This window comes from Haliaeetus albicilla, chromosome 5 (genome assembly GCF_947461875.1).
Source record: "Haliaeetus albicilla chromosome 5, bHalAlb1.1, whole genome shotgun sequence".
NCBI lineage: Eukaryota > Metazoa > Chordata > Aves > Accipitriformes > Accipitridae > Haliaeetus > Haliaeetus albicilla.
Genome location: NC_091487.1, coordinates 48,900,534 through 48,922,569, shown reverse-complemented (window position 1 = coordinate 48,922,569; position 22,036 = coordinate 48,900,534).

The window sequence follows — 22,036 nt, the reverse complement described above, 5'->3', positions numbered from 1 at the left end:
TCCCAACCTAGTTTTAAAATGTGCTCCGAGAACCATGGGTAGAGGGTGATATGGAAGGTATTACTATGTATGAAAAGACTTAAAACTAGAAAATTCATTGCCTACTTCAAATTATGCTCTCTTGTTGATATTCTTACAGAGATAGATGGAATTAAATCAACAATACCCATTAATTCGAAAGATAGTCAGGTTCCTATGGGAAAAGAAAGATAAGAGATGTGGTTACCAGTCCCACTAACCTGCTTTCTCCATTTGCTATACTGTACAGATTACTTCAAAGCACACAATGGATTTGGTGTCCCTGTTGAGTGAAAGGGTTATTTGTGTATGAGTGGAGAAAGCAGGTGGTTTATTTCATTTGTGAAAACCCCTTTTCACTCCCAGCTGGAAATGCTAAAAAGTGGGGAAAAAAGTGTCAGTTTTGCTTTAGGTACAAAAACCCCCTCATTGCTCTTGGCAGTGACCTCAACTTCCATGGGGAAGTGTTAGCCTTGCATCATTTCACAGCACTGGCTGATCAGGACTGGCATTAACCTAACTTTAGTAGAAGCTTGTTTTAGCTCTTTCAGCCAGAAGAGAGTCAAAGCGACATGACACATATGAATGGTACAACAATGGAGAGATTATATTAAAGAAAAAAAAAAAAAAGAAAAATGCTAGACCTTCATGAGAGCTCAGGTCAGAATATATATAGACGGAATATTAAACTGCAGCATTGGAAATTGTTTGCCAGCTCCATTTCTTATCGAAACTGATGCAGCTTGAGATCTAACATTGTAGTATAGAGACACTACTATAGATCCACAAATAATTAAAAATCATAGCTTACTGCAACACAATACAATAATAAACAACCTCATAACCTTGGCTAGGAATGGTTTTAACAGTACATTTCAAGCTCTTCTGTCTAGGTAAAAGGAAAAGGAGGTACTTTGATGTGGCAGTAGTTGTTTTTGTAAAATGTGAAGTAAAGTTTTTTCTTCATGAATGGTGTATTATTGAAAAGTACTTTGATTTTTCTTTTTCTTACACGTTCAATTTTACATTCTTTCTGATCTTTTGAGTTCAATAGTTGTATGTGTAATTAAATATCCTGAACAAATACTCCAACGTTTATATAGTTGCTAGGTTATAACTAATTAATGTTACAAAGAAGTATCCAAGACAATTTAAAATACTGTAGTTTGAAATATATGTTTATTTGATATTCAAATACATATATTTGAATGTGAAATTTTAAATTAAATATTAGAACAAAATACCATGGCTGATTCAATTTTTTTTCACAATTTTATGACTTGAGGAAAAAAACACACAACTACCACTCTTTCCATTCTGAATTGGATTCCCTTTGATGAACAATATAATAGGCAGTGTCACTACAAACAGCAAAGCGGTGAACAAACAGGTCTATCCTGTATGAATTTAAATGGTGAAATTATAGCTGTGGATAGACATGCACTATTACTGCAAATACGTATGATATGCATAATGACACATTTGCTGGTGTCATTAAAAGTATTACAGCAGTATACCAGACATTAGATGGAGGTACAGCACTATTCTACCTATTCATATTGTTCAGTCAAACTCTGTAGGTATCAAGGATCACAGAATCAACAAAGCAAGAGGTGTGTTGAGAAATTTTCTGAGGAGAAAGCCAGGCAGTTTCACAGTGAAGTGATGAATAACGATTCAAGCCCTCACTGAATATCTGATTCCACAAGGTCTTGCAACTTATTACACGGACCCTTACATTTCTCTAAAGAAAAATATAGGTAGGCATACATCTGTATTTTAGCTGGTTTATACTCTTTATCTTTCCATTTTGCTTTATGTTCTAACCCAGCCAGTATTTAACTTTGCATTTAAAAATTTTCTTTTTATGAATTCCTTCTTTAACGCATCATGTTGAAATAGCTGGATTACTACAGTACACAGAGTACACTAGAGATAGAGAGCCTCTTGCTTGATATTTAATGAGATAAAGCTCTTATTTCATTACATTAAAGATTGGTGGTAGCACAGATAATGTACTGACTCCGTTAATGCTCTTAACTCATGAATAGCAGCTGTTTCAGCTCTTGCTAATTCCTCTTTTAATCCCCTTTCTTCCTTACACAACTTTGAAAAAACTTTGCATGTAGTCTTACCATTTGTATTGGTATTGTCTTTACATGGGATTTCTTTCTGGTCTAAGAACTCTCTCTCCTTTATTTCTACAAATAATTACAGGCTCATTACTGCCATTACCCTCTCCTCTGCTTTCATTGCTTTCTCTGAAACCAGCCATTTGTTGAATTTCATTAGCATTAATACATACAGGACAAAGCTTAAGAGTTTCCGTTACCCTGAGTAGGACTAGCACATTACACTCTGTGGGAGGTCAGAGAGGGTGTGTTTCTTTAGCAGAATTTTCCATTAATAAAATGAATACGATAATTCACTGGAAAAAGCTGCTGCTGAAAGCCTATTCTCTGTATGTTGCGTAGGCAACAATCACTAGGTAAAGGAAGTATGTGGGCGTAGTACTTGCTTTTTCTGAGTAAAGCACTGATTTCAGAAGTGCCAAATGCATGCAGTTCCTGTTGGATTTCAGTGGGAGCTATGAAAAAATTAAGCCAGATCTGGTAGGCTTTTACTGTTAAGACCGACCTGTGAACGGGCTTTTGCAAGTAGCACTGGACAGATATATGTGTATAGTAAATTCCCTGGAAGAGTTTTTTAGTTGTTCTGCAATTCTTCTTGGAATTGAGCTGAATTTAGTTCTGGCTGAAAGAAACCTCTTGAAACAGGAAGACTCACAACAGCTGACTCAAAGGTTAGAGAAGGTACTTTGTTAGAACACTTGGATTTATTTTTTTTAAAGAATTCCTTCATCTACTTCAGGTTTGAACAATATTTCAAAAAAGACATGCCTTAACCATGAGATTACTAAAGGATTACTAAAAGTATTTCTTACTCTCACAGAGGAAGTCATATATGAATAAAATCTTCAATGATGCTAGAAACACACTGTCCCACTGGATTAATATATTCTACCAGGTCAAAGAAACAATGTCGATGACCTTTTGACTAATGAGTACAAAATAGTACACTATCTCCAAGACCATCTTCAAAGACCTATCACTACATAACACACTTCAGAGGTAGGACGTGTGTTCAAATATCCTTATGCAGTGGAAAGAATGGCCAACTTCAAATGAAAATTTTGGTTGTTTCGTTACTGAACTTCCACACTTCAAAGACCATGGTTGGCAGATTCTGAGCCATTAAGTGACCTCAGCAAATACCACCTCTGCATTTTGCATATCTGAAATAGCAGGGCTGTGTTCATCACAGACTCTGTCATTATAAATAAAGAGCTAATTGCAAAATTCAGGTTTTGAGGCAGATTGTAAAAGCCCAGCAACAATGAAAAATCATATAAAATATTTTGGTCTGGGCTCATGTCCGACTCTGAGCTAAAACTACAGTGAGGTGCAGTGGTTACTAAGCCACATAAACTAGAATGAAGGCTGGCAGGAAACTCATGGACTTCCACAGTGTTTTGTGTGCAACCCTGTGTAAAGTCAGCTCTTGAAAAACCAAGGGAAAGCTTTTGTTTGTACAACTTTGGACAGCGGTCTATGGTTTGTTAGGAGAGATGACAGTGGCTTTGTTAGGGACCAATTTCCATATATTTACTTTCCTGTCACTGAGTTCAAAAGGGTTTGTCCTGGCATGGAAAGTTGGCAGAGCAGAAGCAAACTAAAACCACTATTTGGCAGCTTGAATACTGCTTGCTTCTGCTTGTGAATAAAATTCCCATAATAGACATGTGATAGTGACTATATAGTCTATAGTAGTGTGAGAAGAAATTGACACAATCTAGGGATAACTCAACTGTGTTCATAAAGTTGTATGGCATGTCAGACTTTTCTTTTTCTTTTCACAATACTACCCTTGCTATAAATGCTCTCAAACAAAACCTATTGCCATTCCATAAAAAAAAAAGGGGGATAAAAAGCTTTCCCAGCTTTCTGACAGGGCTTGATGAATCTGGATAATTATTTCTGTCAGCATGCCCTATATACCGACAGAAAGTGAAAAGTAATCCTCTGTTTAATTCACATCTCTCTTTCCACACTGAAGCTTTTTGTAAGCTAGTGATGTTTCCGTGTGCATTGGGAATAAGGGTTAAGTAGCGCTGGGCAAAATCCTGCAGCTTTTTCACATTCTGTACAACTTCATGGAGAATGATATTTGCTTCCCATTTTGCTCCCTTAGCAATATGGATGCTTGAACATCAACCACGTCTAAATGAGATTCCCTGTAGAGTCTAACAGGTACAATCCTTAGTCAATTTTAAATGTTACACCTATGGTAGTGGAGTCTTCTTCTCTTGGATGAGGACAAGAAATCAAACTGCAGTTACCTACATCGTGGGGTGAAGTGTTAACCATAACAGGCATGTCAGAGTCTTTTAATTTTTGGTCTTGATATTCTTGAGAATCATCATATTTGTAAATATATTGTAAAGTTTAATGATCTAGGCTCCACTGAGAACTTGTCACTGTGCAGTTTCTCTCAGATAAGTAGATTAAAGCTAATATGGTTGCATCTTGTGTAAAATAAAAAGCACATCATATTTAACAGTGCATGTTCTCTTTTTCCTCTGGTATCCTTGTTGGTAAATTGTGACTGCTCCCACCTAGGACAACTTTGGGATTTGTAACTGGAAACAATTTTGTTTTTCCAGCTCACTAGTTCAAAAAACACAATCAAATTCGTATCACAGATTCCAAATTGGCATGTATTTTGGCAGTCCAAGGAGAAGGAGAGATTTACTATTAATAGATTGTACATCTCTCCTTCAGCAGTGTAAGATGGCCTCCAGGGGACCTCAGAAAAAGGCAATAAGCACTACCACCACAAGCTCCTAAGGGTCTGTGAGAAAGAAGTTAATCTCAAAAGCAGAAGTCACAAGCGTCCTGCCCTGCAGAAGCTGTTCAGTGTGGATGAATTATAGCAATATAACTTTACCAAGATTCTGTCCTGCTTTGGATTGACCTGGAACACTATATACTTTGACATCTAGCATAAATCAGGCAACAAATAAAATGTGCTGTCAACGCTTCTTCCTGCTGCAATGTTTAAATGCTAATGACTTGGTCTAGAAGTTTGTTTTGGTTTCCACTGGTAGATGGCTACTGCTGAAACTGGTCGACTTCCACCATTTCACTACCCTGATTTTTGGAAGCTATGAAGTGTTCCAAAACCCAGAGATCATGCATTATTCTTTGTACTCTTACGGAAAATAATTGAATCATGGTTATAGAGTCATCATACGTACCTAGAAGAAAAGTAGAAAGGCAATAAGCTGAATAGGAGAAGGTTTTAACCAGCACAGAGAAACAGTAAAAATCAAAATATGAGCCAAATATGATTCCACTTGCAGAGAAGTGCTCTAAAATAATAGAAGGGGGAAAGAAATATTTTAAGAAGTTATAAGGAATCAGAACTGTTACTCAGCTGAACATTATTCATTGTTTCCCTTGAGTTGCGGAGTACTCTTTAATTTATCATCTTAACCAGGTTGTATGACACAACTTAAAAATTTAGAGTACTTAGAGAGATGTCATTTTATTACTGTTATAAATAGAACATCATTTGGAAGTTTCTGCATTTATAAATATTTCATGGAGTTTGATGGTGTGTTAGAATGAAAACAGAACAAAGCCTTAGGGTCACAGTCAACCCTAAAGGCATCTTTTTGCATTAGCAAAGGCTATTCACCCCAGGGAGATACTCCTCTCAGAAAGCCAGACTGAGAAAGGTGCTCTAAGTCTGGCTTTCTGAAGGGTACTGCTGACAGAGGAAATAGTAGAATTTCAATGTTCTGATTGTTTCCAATTGCAGTTGCAAACTGTGTTTGCTCACCAGCCTCAGCTCTTGTGACTCATTTTTTGAGACAAAATCCACCCTTTCTCCTTTCATGAGCTCTTGGCAGTGAACAGTGCATAGGCAGTTTGTATCCTCACTGTCACGCTATACAACCTTTAAAAGCAAGGTCCATAAATTATGGTATTTGCAAAATATTGGCCACATTGACCCTTGAATGAATATAGCCTGTATTTAACTCAAGGGTGATGAGTGAGAAGCGCTTCTAGGGTGAGTCCTTGTAAACAAACCTTTTGTATTAAAAGAATCATGCAACAGTCTTTCAAAGCTCCCCTTTCTAAAAGACTTTCCAACAAATGACTCATTTAAGACAGATGCTTCTGTGCTTTTTATATCCCTTATGCTAGAGAAGTTCCTTTTCCCCATTTGTACCAGTGTCATGCTTTAAACCCAGCCAGTAACAAAGCACCACTAAGCCACTCACTCACTCCTTCACCCTGGCCCCGGTGGGATGAGAAGAAAATATAAAGAAATGCTCGTGGGTTGAGACAAGGACAGGGAGGGATCACTCCCCACTTATGGTCACGGGCAAAAGACAGGCTCAACTTAGGGAAGAAACAAAATTGATTTAATTTGCTACCAATCAAATTGTTGCCTCAAGCCTTCAAAAGACTGATTAACAAATAAGTTGGCAGTGATAGTTGAAAGAAAAAAAACCTAAAACATGAGAAGTGTGGTATGTTTGCAATTCAAAGACTGTTTAGATTATGTGTACTCAAGGTAAAACTTATCTAGTTTAAGATTCTGCTTACAGTAGAGCATGCTTAAAGAGTCACAGACTTGCTAATTAAGGACATGCATCCTCTTTCGGCTTTCAGAAATGAGGGGTTGGCAAGAGAAACAAAGACCCTGGTGTCCGCAGATGACACATGACCATAAAAAGGCAAAAGGAGTAGACGTAGTCTTCCCAAACAACCACGGAAGACCACCAGAGACCTCTGTGCAGGCACAGAAGACTCTGGGATGCTTGCTCAACATAATGAATATGCAATAGTTAGGAGGAACATATCTATTAGATAGGCGTGCTGTTTTAACTGTAGCATTTAAGTATGGACTGGAAACCTCAGTAGGTGTGCTTGATTTGTGGAAATCTTCCACCTTGTACCCTGCACAGAATAGAGGGTCTCCTCTCTAAACATACTTTGTGTGTTTTGGGAGTTACTTTCTGATCAGGTAACAAAATCAAAATGAGGATAGCGAGAAGTAAACCCCAACCTGAGAACACTTTCCCCCCACCCTTCCATCCTTCCCGCCTCAGCCCCACTCCCGGTTCTCTCTCCCAAGGGAACAGGGGACGGGGGCTGGGGTTGGTTCCTCAGCCCTTGTCTCTGCCACTCCTTCCTCCCCGGGGGGGGACTCCTCACTCCTCCCTTGCTCCAGCGTGGGGTCCCTCCCACAAGAGACAGTCCTCCACGAACTTCTCCAATGTGGGTCCTTTCTGCGGGCTGCAGTTCTTCACAAACTGCTCCAGTGTGGGTCCCTTCCGTGGGCTGCAGTCCTTCAGTCCCAGCCTGCTCCAGCTCGGGGTCTCCCAGGGAGCGGCGGCCATCTTGGGGGCATCCATCCCCCTGCTCCGGCGTGGGCTCCTCTCTCCCTGGGCTGCAGGTGGGCATCTGCTCCCCCGCTCCCCTCCACGGGCTGGGGGGGACAGCCTGCCGCCTCCCCGCGGGCTGTGGGGGCATCCCCTCCTTCCTCACTTACCTCGGTACCCGCACAGGGGTTCCCCTCACATCCCACTCCCCCGACTCACCGCAGGTTTCCCCCCTTAACTCCGCTCTCCCAGAGGCGCTACCGCCGTTGCTGAGGGGCTCGGCCTGGGCCAACAGAGGGTCCCGCTTGGGGGCGGGGAAGCTTCCAGCAGCTTCTCACAGGAGCCAGCCCTGCAGCCCTTCCCCTGCCACCAAAACCCCACCACACAAACCAAAAACAACTAGGTAGTGCATAAAAGATATTAAACTTACACAGCACAAGAGGTAGTTTTTTTCTTTTTTTTCCCCCAACCTTTAAGAAAAGTGGTGAACCCTCATTCTCTTTTCATTTCCCATAACATGGAAAAAGCCTAGTTTGTAATCACTGCAGAAAAATGACTAACCTATTGCAGAGATCTTTTCTGGCCTTTTGATACTTATTATTTTATATCAGCAATGAATAATTCTCAATGTGGGATGATTCATGTGTGTAGGGGGAGAGAAATGCAATCTTTCACCTCACTCATACAGACAACCACCCCAGCACTACTTTATTAGATGTCAACCATATCACCCTTAATTAGATTGAAAGGTCCAAGGTATCACCTCATAAGACAATTGAAGTGTGGGAAAGAGAGGGAGAGATGGCCGTAAGTGATTTCCTGTGGTACAAAGCAGTTCATGAATTATCCAACTATTGTTGGGATTTTATTTTCTCATGCATTACCATCATATTTAAAAAAGGGCTCAGATTCTATAACACTGGCATCAGGGAGAAGTTTTTTTCATCTATATACAGATGATTATTATAGGTTTAGCAGTCTTCATTAAAGTTATACTTTTTCTTTCAAAATACTTAAATTGTTATCACAGAAGTTCTATCAGTTATAAAGGTATAAACCAGCTTTATACCAATGTATGTGTATGCGTGTGCACGTGCATTTGTGTAAGCACACAAGTACCTGTACTTGTACACATCCAGGAGTCCCTATATTTGTTCCCTTACGTAATAATGGTATGTAATTACAGTTACAGTCTGTGCGTAAAGACAAAGTCTTATCTGATTTTTCTGAGAATTTTTGTTACTCAAAGGAAATTTTAATTTCCAATAGGGCCAGCCCAATCCTAGCACCAATGAATTTTGTTTAAATTTACTAAAATCAGAATTTAATCATATGGCTGATTAGACTGGCTTGGTTCCCAGGAGGTACCACTTGCAGTGTTCAGCAGGCTTTTCTAGGCTGCTAGAAATCAATTTTTTCATAAACATTAGTCATCCATGGTATATTAGCAATTTTCCCTATGTTTAATAGCTAGGAAATTGATTTTGCAAGTGATTTTAATGGAACTGTACTTGATTGCAGCATCTGCCCTACCATCTTCACTCTTAAAACCAGAAGCTAAGCTAGGTCTTGTATTTTATTCTTTCTTGATCAGTGCTAGGAATAATATTCTTGCTCACACTGGCATGCTTTCAGAAGGACTGAATAAAGTCTGACAACTTCAGAGCCTGCTCAGCTTTACTGCATGGAGTAGCAGCAGACTGTACATCACAGCTGCTGGTGGTTTCTACAGAAGATGAGCAGAACCTTCTACTGTATTTACACACCAGTAACCTTCTGTTCTCCTTATTCTACAGTGTTTAGATTTTGAACAAGAGCTAACACCAAATAATATATCAGTGGCAACCAGAAGTGGTGCATCATACCCTTCTTACTTCTATAGGAAGTAATCATAACAATTTATGAGTAAACATTAAGTTAAATGCTAGGACATTATATCCTATGGCTTTGTTAATTATTCAAAATGTTTATGTGACTGAAAGGGAGCTCCTGATGTGTAATATTTTATTTACAAATTTATTCTGTCAAGCAAAGCTGTTTTAGCAGGAAAAATCTCCTCTCTCACTCTCCATTTCTCAAGCCTAAATTCAATAAAGACATTACACACTAGACTCTCTATTATTAAATATTAAAAATACCCAACATTATAGGCAAAATAAAATTGATTAACTAAATTTAGGAATGGTTAACCATGATTAAAATGGGTTATCAAATTCCGTAATCTTATCAGGTTTTACTGGCCTTACTTTGTGGGTACTTAAAAATGAAAATTTCCAAAGGGTACAAACAAAAAAAACCAACAAACCCCACTCCAAAATGTTATATCCCAGGAAGTACCACTAAAAGAGTCAGGAGGTGGGACTGCTCTCCGAGCTAATGCATCAGCAGGGTACCGCAGAATTATGTGATTCACTGTTTACTCTCCCTAGGTACAACTTCTGATCTTTCCCTTTTGTTTTTTGTATCTGATACGAAATAGTGTATGAACGACCATATTAATCATTCACAGAACTTACAGTTAACTTCCTCTCTAAAACAAATACAATCTACAAATTCTTGTTGCGAATTTTTTGAAAACAAAATCTTTAACTTACGTGTGGCCTAATGGAGTCTGTGTTAAAGTCACCGAGTAGTTCACTTACCAATCCCAGTTTCTAAAACATACTCTTTTCTCAATGAATCTATGAAACGTTACAAACTTCCTTAAGCCAAATAATTTATAAATTCTCCTATCAGCTAATCCTACACAACAAAATTAATGTATTAGCCCTTTATTTTCCTAAGGAGCCATAGTATGTCCTCTGCTTTCTGGTGACTTAATTTTTTATCGTGAAGAGTAAATACAGTGTCTGGCTTGAATCTTCACACAAGCAATTATTCCTTCCAGTTTCTTTCAACCACTAGTGACTCTCTGAATGCTAATTGAGAATAACACATAACCAAAATTAGGCTGCAAATAGTTTTTTAGTATTCTTATTTTACTGTTGCTAGTCAACCATTCTAATTAAAGCACTAAAAACAGAGTCAGATTATATTGTGATTCTCAAGGTGTTTTTCAGATGTGCTTGATTTTGCCATGAAAACAAACTGACAGGTTTTTTTACACTACTTCACAATGTACTCAATTTTAATAAAAAACAGTCCAAAGTTGACAAAAGTTCAAGAAAGCTTTCTGTGAGATGGTCTTGATAGTTATGAACAGTTTTAGCTCAAGAAGAGAGATTCAAATTGACAGAAATACTGCTGAAACCCATCCAGAAGAACAGCAGCCAAAGGGACTGTAGCCTGTTGGGCATGACAGTGGCCTAGGATTCAGGAAACCTTTCTGTGCATTCAAAGAGTCCCTAGACTTGCTTTTTGGTGTAAGAGAAAGTAATTTATTTGTACATCAGCTTTCCAGTCTGTATGTCATCAGTAGCTGTATCAAATGCTAGAATGTATTTGTTCAAACCTAATAATTTTTACCTATTCATTCTTTGGGTATACCCCGATTCAGAGCATGTGACTGTGGACAATTCACTGCATATTTTTGATTACTCGCTCTTGCACAAGGGAGTCCATGAGGACGTGTTGACCAACATGAGTTTTAAGCATGCAAAGAGTTGAAAGTTACATGTCTGAAATCACCTGTCATGGATATGGTGTGGCTTAATTATTGAAAGTTAGCAAATTGCAAGTGAATCCATGGTTAAGGCAAGACATGGGGGGGGGGGAAATACAGATTTTATTCTCAAAACTTTATGATAACTTCTACTATAAATTATTAAAGGTTATGGTTTAAAGAAAACGTGCTCTAGTGTTCAATGGAGTGGTGATCGCTACTGACTAGAAAGAGCATACAAAAATAGGTGGACTTCACTGTCTAGATTTCAGATCATATAATGTGCTGATTCCATAATCTCCTGGTAGCTTTTCTCCTTTTAGTACTCAAATCCAGGCCGCCCAACGTTTCAGAATGAAATTGCCTGATTGTGACACAATAATAACTGTTGGCAGCAGAAAAACAGTCTCTTTTAAAGGATTTATAGATTTCATGGAGTGCTATCTGGACTACCACCCCTGTCCACATCACTGATTCATGAGTTCATCTCTAGTAAGACAGCAAAAGAATTACTTTGCCACAGAGAAGTGATAACGTCTTAGGGGAGAAGAGGGTCACACTGTCACTTGGTGAATATCATATAACATAAAACTCAAATGCTATAACGCTGTAAAAACCCATCAGGTATCTTGGAAAACAAGGGCCTTGCTGCTGGGATTCTGTCAGGCAGCAATTTTTACTTTGATTACCTAAAGTCACTTCATCTGTCTCTCAGCATTACATCGTCCATAACTTCTCTCTCTTTCTCAAAAGGTTATTGAATGAAGTGTCAATCTTTCTCTAATTGTATGCATACCCTTAAAAAATCAGCACTTTGCCCCTTTATTTTACATCCCAAATTCCAGTAAAGTTTTCTAGAAAAACACTCTCACGAAAACTTTCAGACATGTATGTTAATCTGTTTCCTCAATAATGATATTGGCCTTTACATATACCAGTGATAAGTTCTTGTGTTGAGGAAAACATTTTCATGTCGTGATCCTATCTCACAGGAAAGGTGGACAACTATATAAAAAAAAAAATCAGCTGGTTTCTTCCATGAAAAGAGCAAATGAAAGACAGGTTTAGAGCTGGAAGAGATCTTTCAAGAATGCATGTATATGTGATCGTGTCTTTCGAAAATTTATCTCGGCAACTTCATTTCACAGTATTGGCAGTGATCAGCATTTCTTTGTGTAAGGCAAGAAAATACTTTATTTTACATGATTGAACTTACTTGACTGTTGCTGGAAAATGGTTTCTACTGCTCTTTGTATGTACTGATTTAGCACTAATCTGCTGACCACTAATATTCTGGTGTTTAATAAAAACAAAAAGTATTTTTATGCTTTTTTCTTCCATTTAAATTCCTGTTCAGGCAGTAACTGGTTATGCAAAAACAATAGTTGCAATGATCTTATTCCCATTTCACAGATAGAGAAACAAATGCCCAGAGAAAGTGGTATGTCCAAGGCCACAGACCGAATCAGTAGCAATACTGGTATTAGTAGTTTTAATATATAAACCACTTTAAAAGATTTAAGAGTGAGAAAGCTTAAATGTGTGTCATTTAAGAAACAAAGCCATTTTTATCTCCTTAAAGATGTTTGTGTATGAATTGCTTTAAGGATTAAAAGGTGCTTAAGTACTAAAGCCCCTTTAAAACCTCAAGCTCCTAAAATGTTTTATGAATGTAGAGATGATGGGTCACCCTGAGAATACAGAAATGGACTTTGATTTGATAACAGACCTTGGTTCTGGAAAGAGAGAGCTTGTGCTAAAAATGGTCAAAGCCTGATCCTAAAAAAGAGACAAATCGGGCCAGTGGCTTTGTGATTCTTGGTCTGGATGTGCTGACTACAGGCTTGTGAAAAGGCCTAGAAAGAGGTCTTTCCAGACTCCTGGTCCCCATGGAGTTACTAGTTAGACTGGTGGAGGGGTCATCAGCAGTAGAAGCAAAGCAAAGAGGGAAACGGTTGAGCTCAGAGACGAAAATTGCCTTTGACGGCACCAGCGAAGAAGAGTCACACAGGACTGGTGATGTTTGGGAGAGGGATTTTCCTGAGTGGAATTGCTCCAGGGCTTTGGACCTCCACCAGACTGGCGTTTGGGCAATGATGTCTGAATTAATTTTAGGTTCCTCCATATGGCAATGCCTTTTAGGTTCACTTAGCCCAGCTCACGTTGCTGTTGCCATCGTCTGATCAATACCTGGAGAACTACCCTCAGAGCTTCCTTAGCAGCTGAGACAGTTTCAGCTCTTGGAGGTCAGTTTGCACAAACTTCCCACATAAAAGGGATTTGTTTAAACCAAGATTAAAAATAGATTGAAACTCTGTTTAAAATCACAGAAGCAGCTTGCATACTATATTTCATTTGAAGACAGCTGAGAAAAAGCATATACTGAGAAAATTTTATCTTTTCTCCATTACAGGAAAACCCCCACCTGCAAAAACTGTATGTATTTGGAAAGTCTGTGTTTTGAACTTGCCTAGTGAGACTTTCCTCCTTATAATGCTGCTCTCACAGACACAACTCTGTCTGTGCCTGCTTATTAACTCCCCTAGTCAGAACCTTCTTACCCATTTTTAATAACAACCCCTTGCAGATAAAACTCTTAGTAGAAGTTCTTTTGTATGATGTTAAGAAGATAAGGTTTAGAAACACTCAGAGGCTGTATTTCAAAATCGTAATCCCACCAGGGCATATTGCAGATCATTGCATTTACCTGCATCAGATTATTTAGCCCTCTTTTCAAGGTTTTTACAGTTGTTTTTTTACTTTCCATGAAATAAAAATTAGGGATAGACCCCAGTCTTTGCCATATTTGTTTCCCCAGGCACCCACTCCTGTGTTTGAGTCAAGAAGGGTAATGTACTTACAGAAAATATTTTTGTACTTTTGTTGTTTTCACTGGATCTAAGATAAATATTTAGTTGGGAGACTATCCATACCGCTATTTGAAATTGCTTAAGAAATATAACAATGAATAATGATTTCTAACTAATGAGAAATAAATAGTCTAATCTTCTTTAAAGTCCCTGACCATAACAATCAGCTAAACAGCTGATTTCATCTGCAATTTTGAATAAATGGAGGATGGAGTAAGAGGGAAGGGAAGAGAGTACCAACTGAAAACTTACTTTTTTTTTTTTAAAAAAGCAACTCTTCTCATTAAAACTTTAAAAACATCCAGAAAGAAATCCAAATTCTGAAAAATATGAACTACATAATAGATATATTTGTTGCTAGCAACCTAAAGAATGCCTTTTTCCTCAGTAAATAAATAAATTGTTTGTATGTACATAATGCACTGATAAACAAGAGAAATATCCACGCTTGAGCTGCTTCTAGTAAGCTATTTAAATTGCTTTTGCTGCAAGATAACTACCCTTCAGGTTTTCTGAAGTTGCACATTTTGGATAGCTAAACTGCTGAAATTTTAGAAGGATTTTAAATTAATTCTTTTTGTCATTACCTCTTTGCACACAGTCTGTTTCAAGGAAAAAAAAGAAACCTTTCAAGCTGTTGAAAGATTACTTTCATTTTAAACTGTCATACATTTCTTCCAAAAGGTGGTGTCAAACTCTGCTGCGTGTGAAGAATTAAGGAGGCTATGCCAGCTTCAAAATGCCATTGTGAGAGGAATGCTTTTCCCTAACCAATTCAGCCCATAAACTCTGCAGAAATGTATTTGTGTGCGTGTGGCAGCAGGGAAACAATTAGCACTTACAATACCTTCAGAAAGAAAACTGCTTTTGATTTTTTTCAAATGACCTAGAAGAATTTAGTCATCGCATGGCAACAGAAAGTCACTCCTCCTGACGCTATTAATCATACAAAGTGATTTTGTAGGCTTGTCTGCAGCTAGAAGAGACCTTACATATTTACCAGAATGCGCTTGCAGCAGACAGCATCCTCATCAACTTAGAAAGGTGCTTAGCTGCTTGAATAAACATCAAGAAGTCAGCATGGTCCAGTGGACAATGTAAAGGACTGAATGACAGGAAACCTATTTACTGGGTTTGTTGCTGATTCACTTTCAGGGAATTTTAGCATCTATGTAGACAAATAAGTTTCTATGGGGGAAAATAAGATATGAACTTAATATATGCTATCTGCCCTGTGTTATTAGCTTATATGTGAAAGGTATAATGAGAAATGGAGTCAGGATGTCCTATTTCAGACCATTGTTTTGTATATCTGTCTATTTTTAATTTTCTTTCTAAAATAAATCTTTTAGTCATTTTTCTTGCCTGTGAGTCTGCAGTCCTAGCTCTGCTCCATTTTTAGTATGTATATGTGTACGTGTGGTAAAATTGCCAGAGTTTTTCACTAGGTTTCCAGATTCCAGTAAGGACATATTAGAGATTCACAGAGCTGTTTTAATATTCTCCAACTTATTAATTATTGAATCCTAACATTCTTGACTTTTCCTAAAATGAAAAAGTGTTATTGATCGTTCCATATTTAGGTCGTAACCTTGAGATTCTGGTTAGGGGAATCGTAATGGTAACTGCCAAAATGTGACAGGCACAAAAACATGGAGAGATTGAAGCAGGAAAAGATGTTAAGTGTAGAGATGGGGGGTTATATGATTTAGGCAGAACAGCACTAGAATAAAACAAGAGCAACAGGTTCATGACTTTGGCCTCAACAGGTAAGCCTTTGGACAAGTCTGAAGCATTAATTCTCTAATACAATAACAGCACAATACTCAGTCATACTAAGATGTTCTTCAATAATATTTTCTGTTTTCTGAATGTCACCTAGAATCTCAGCAACAGAACGGGTTCACGCTCGTGATCGCTCGATGAATACCAGTCGTGTTTCGTCCCCATCCTTCAAGGCCCTTCTCCTTACCAAGAACCTCAGCACTTTGACAACAGCAGCAGCATCCTCTTTGTCAGGCCGTCGGAGGTATGGCTCACACTGCTCGCTCCTCCTCAGGATGCAGTGCTTTGGCTGGTCCGTGCAGTGACCCTGAGAGAGAGCACACTCTTCTTTCTCTAGACACAAACAAAGCAAGGCAGAGGTCACCTCTCTGCCCGTTGCAAGACAAAAGAGAAGAGCTTTTAGCTGAGGCCCTCAAGAAACTAGTTAATTTTTCAAAGAAACTGCTGTCAAGTCTGCCTATAGCTGTTTCCCACGTCATTGTCACCTCTCCTGCTGATAAGGTTCCATACATTCCCCCTACAGCTGGGTTTGTCACTGAAACTCCCGCTGTTTGGGAGTCACAGAAAACTCCTCCATCCCAGTGTTTCCCTGGCCAAAAAGCTTCTGTCAGACTGCCTGTTGAACCATGTTATGTGTTATCTACTAACTAGCTACCTACCAGCTAATTTTGACAGGTTTTATAACATTCATTTTGAGGGAGGAACCACTTTTCAGTAAGAAAGAAATGAAACTGGGAAACTAAAGGAAAGGGAGTATTAGAAAGGAAGACAAAGTTCAGGGACGAAATTAAAGATTCAGTTTCTGTTTCCATTTAGTAACAAAGTCAGATCTAGGCTGTGGATCAATTTTGGCACCCACACCGTGTCACTCATATGGTTAGACTGTGAAAACCATGTCCTTAGCCTCAATATTTATGGTTTTTCTCTCTATTGCACAGTGTTTATTTTTTGTTTTGATTGGTCTATATTTTTGGCCTTTTGACATACTATTTCCCTCTTATTCTCCTCTGTAGCCATCCTAGGCTCACTCCAGCAAAAACAAATGACAGTAAGCTGGAGGTGTAGGTAGACGGATTGCCCAGGAGTGACAAAATTATTGGAATTAGAGAATGACTTCCCAGTGAATTTTCCCACATACCATATTCCCTCAAATGTTTGATGTGAGAACTGAGAGTATGAACAGCAAGTGCATAGCTCAGGAAAGAATATGGTTCAAAGTAAAACTCCTATGATAGCGAGAGACTGGAAGAGTGGTTGAATTTTCTGAAAGTGGCTGCTTCAATTAGGGCAGACAAAACAGTGAGATATTCTGGGCAGAAAAGCATTTCTGAACCACTGCAATTTTTGCAGTTCATGTTCAGAATCAGTCAAGAATGATATTTTTTTTTGTTTTCTGAAGCAGGGGAGGTCAACCAACCTAGCATCTTTACAGTAGCATATTTTCTAGTGCTGCAAACAAAGCATTTGTAGCCATTACTATCTACTTGTTAGGGTGTTTTTAGCTAAAGCTAAAGCTAAAGCAAAACCCCAATGCAGTATGTTTTGCAGTATCCACACTAGTTCCAATTAGTTCTAATCAGGTAGTAAAAAAGGCAAAGAACAGAATTGCTACTAGTTCTTGCTGTTTAAGTAACCTTTCCCTGAGGCCAAGGAAATGGATTGCAACACTACTGGATTCTGAGAGCAAAGATGTATTTCTATTAGAGTTGAAAAATATGATCAAAAAGGACTATTTAGGTGGAAACAATAAGAACAGAAAGCCTGTTCACTTGCTAGAGCAGCTAAATATGCTGAATTTATTCAGTAATCAAGCTTAGGAATCAGTGGGCAATTAAAAAAAAAAACCCAAACATCTTCCAGCTATGGCATACACACTCAGAATAAATTCAAGAAAATCATCAGGAAATATCAAAACCGCTGTATTTGCAGTGGTCCTTAATTTTATAAACTTTAGAAGGGTTAGTTTAGTTTACATAAGAATTTTTTATTACTCAGAAGGGATGTTCTGTTAGGCACTAGCTACCGTCATAAGACTGGCAAAAAAATATTTCATCATTAATTTCAACCCAGAGTCATCACTCCTTCAATGAAGTTGGTAAATGCCACTGACATTTTTAATGATGAATATTTTAAGTGATCACTGCACATCACTGGTCTGTAAATTTAATCTGTTAACAAGTGTTAATACAGGTGGGTATTTTTCATATTCTGGACAGCTTGTTTAAAATCACAGTTTTCAGCCAGCCTATTCTATAGCAGGAAGAGTTCAGAAATACTCTTTTCTTTCTAGTGTCATTTGCTCATAACTGAAAAGTTTAAAATTTTGCCTAAAAAACATGTAGGCACTTGCACACACTTAGTATAGGAGTAGAGTTTTCATTGCATCTCATTCAAATATTAACTACTAAAATTTTGGCTTAGGTTGTTTCCCAGTTTTCATTTTTGAATTTCTGAAAATAATTTATCAATCTATCTCTTTTTATATTCCCATTTGTTAATCTTTTGTTGTTCTTTTTTCACCCTAGGGCATCTACACAGTCTTTCTGGTTCAACACAGAATGTTTTTTACCCAAAATTACTCTTCTTTTTTTGGAATCAAATTTTCTTTTGCATCCTTTGTACTGACCTAAAATTAGTGACTGGACTATTAATGACTCTTTAAATTTCTCTGGCTGGAGACAATTTATGTATTACCAAGTATGCCTGGCAGGAACCTCTGCAGCTGCAGCCCAGTACAAATTCACAGTGACTTTTTTGCATTTCTAGAATGGAATAAAGCTTCCTTTGTTTTCCTATGATGTAAAAATGCTTCTACAGTATTAAAATGAGAGAGAATTATGCAAAGATGCTAAGAATCTGCACTACACTATGCTTATATCCAGTCTCATTACTGACCCACTGGAGGAATCTGATCATATCATAGCCTCATGCAAAAATATTTTAGTGCATGTGAAAATATTTGACTCAGTGGAATGTTCTAAATCTTAATTAATGTGCTGTGAATTTCTGAGATAGAGTGCTAAACAAAAGTGAAGAATTGTTTACTAGAGGCTCACAGCAAGAAAGTTAGTGCTTTAAGAGTTTCTGAAATTTGATGCTGCAGAATTTAGAATAAACTATGACAAGCTGTGAGTTTTCAAACTGATTTTTCTTAAAACATTTTCATCATAGACAGTATTTAGAAGTACTGTAGAGGTAGCCGTAGAGATTCATGGAACTAATCAAGAAAAGATGTAAAGGTGAGAAATCTAACCATTTTAATTTATAAGTATCAAAAAATGATCGCCCCTTTTGCCATTAGCCCACAGCAGTGCTTTTTAGTTAGACTTCTATCTCATTTCCTCTCTGATGTGATTCAAATGTAAGAACCAAATTTCCTTCAACTCAATGAATCTCTAGAGACGTAAATGACCTATAGGTTCTTCAGAGCCATATAATAATAATATAAAATGTGAAATGTCAAATGTAATAGCCATAGCGAAGAATCTGATAACATCACAGAGGAATTTTGTTTATGAAGTGCAAGCATAGAAAACAGTTACATATTTGCTATGCTGTTTTATTTTTCTATTTTGGATTTCTATGGGGGGTTTTGTTGTTGTGTTTTTGTTTTTTTTTTTTTTAAATTCCAGAAGACAAATAACATATTGTTTGACTGTAACTCTTCACATTTTTGTTTGCCTATTTTCCCACCGTCATGTGCTACCTGATATGAAAACACAAAACAAGGGACCCTCTGTCCTGACAAGCAAAATGGCTCCCTCCACTTCCTTTCCATATTAGGGTGTCTAACACATCAGCATGTAAAGAAAGTGCATGGATTCAGAATCCTGATTTCTTCTTCAGGTTTAAGTTAAGATTTTCCTCACAACAGACCATAAGCTCCCTTTTCTACACACAGAGCTGGTGTTGATAAATTAAGACACTTCTGGCTCACTCTAGAAGTCCTCTGCTACACCACTTTGGGACATTTGGCAATATTACTTCACAGTATTGAACAGTTCAGATTATTTCCTCAGTGGGCTACTGTGGCACCTTCAAATTCAATTTTTTTCATCCTAAAAGGATAAGTGGTCTAGTTAGCCTAAAATATACACTGGAATGAACTGTTAGGGAAACATGCAAAAGATCAATTTCACCAATAAACAGGTCAGAACACTTCAGGCAATGTGTTTCCTTTTATTTGCCCTTTGTGGAGCTGAGCTGTGGAACTATGGATCTCTCAGAGGCTCACAACTTTAATTTTCATCTCTGATGCTGAAAAACTATGTGACTATTTTCACAAGGGGCAAATTTCAGGAAACTAATTGCAATAATCTGTTCAGAAATATCCTGTAACAGCTACTGTTCTAGTTGATTTCGAACAGGGTAGGATTCACACATGGAAACGAATTTTGCTGCCATTCAGCTAATTAGCAGATAAAGATTAGTGAATAAATGTGGGAAGATGTCCTCAGACAAAAGAGTCTACAATAACTAATTGACTTTATAGACAAAGGAATAATGATTCTGGGTAAAGAGCATCCTGGAACTCTTTCATATCTGCCTGCTGTTTCAGTGAATAATTTTTAGCAGTTGTTTTGAAGTCCAAATTTAATAAACATATACCGAAGAAACATTCTATAGCTTACAGTCATGATTTTTTAGTAGTTAAGAAAAAAGCTCAGTCATCACCTTCTCAATATCTTATAGTAAATAGGTAATTATAATTTTTACTTTAAATTTGTCCATGATTTTGGTTTCTTTTCTGCCTGAATCTGTCAGAGGCAACTAAATCTACAGCAAAAAAAGAAAAAAATCAGAAAGTTCAAAGTTCAGGATTCAGAATTTGCCTGAGGTTAATTTTTCTAACCCAGTAGCTTTTGCAAAATAAGCTTGAAAGTGTCATAAATAGAACCTTTTACTGCATCATTTACAGTTCTGGCCTTTATCTGTAAACTGTAACTTACAGTTACAGATGTTAAGGAAGAGGGAAATTCCAACACCTGCTGCTGAGAAGGCATCATAGTTGTGTTGGAGAAGATGCTACAACCTTAGGGCTTTCATTTGTATTTAATCATTAATCTACTATTAACTTACCATTAGAAAAATGAGGAAAATAATCCCTGCCCCAAATGAGTGATAAAGACCTTTAAGACCAATGCATCATAAAGAATGCTTGCACTGTATCAGCTTGAACCAAGTCTTACACATAATTAGTCTTACCTATAATTAGTCTTACAAGCAGCATGACTCACAGCTGAGATTCTTCTCTGATTTTGGACTAGTGTCCACGAGCAGTTTAAATGGGTCAGTCCCCTTTCAAACTTAAAACCAAAAGCAAACCAGCCTGCCCCAAAACACTAACCTTGAGACCTTTTCACAGTTTTCCAGATTCAGTGAAGAGTCTGTGTATCTTGCATAACTTTTCCAATTTGAGTAGAAGATGAATTAGAGCCTTAAACCATGGCTTGAATATGCATTGGAAACATAACCTCTTATGGACAGAGGTCTTTGGTCATCAGGGTTCCAGAGAGGAAATGATTATAATAAAAGAGCAATTTAGAGTATTGATAGAGCAGTTGACTGTACAGATGTCTTGAAGTCAACACTGGTCAAGAAGAAGATTTGTTGCATATGGTTCATCACATCCACCAAGAAATAAATGCTGCTTCAATCCTGCAGTCATCCCTTACATTCCCCAGAAAAATCATTCAGCTGGTAAGTGTGACATGAACAAGGGATAAATTGAGTACTACATTACATGGAAAAGCATGAAGAACACTGTATTATTGTAGTACTGAACACTTCAAATACAAATGTTAAAAACAAGAAATTGTTAGCTTTTACTGTATGTAACAGACATTTCCTCCTGCTAATAATCTCTTCATTCCACTTACTGGAAATGCACAAATTCTAGTGGATAAATGGTGTAAGAACGTATGTGTGAGAAGAATCAGATATATTGAACGCTCTCCATTCCAGAATGCTGTCTTGCTAAGTTTCTCCCTTAACTGAACAACTGAACTTTTTTATATTGATAGAACTGAGATTTTCTACATGCATTCTCCATGCAGAGACTAAAATTCTGACTTGTCAAAGCATTTAAGTTAATGCCTCACTCTAAAAATTTGCCATGTGTTATAGGACCTGCTAGGTATTCATAAGACAGTAAAAGAGGAAAAAGTGCTGTTTTAAGTATTATAGTAGCCAAATAAGAAAAACTTCTAAACTAGAGCTATGTTTGACACGGTGTATTTATGTATATGCCCTCAACATATTTGTTTTTCTCAATGCTGTCATTAACCATATCAAATAAATTTATGG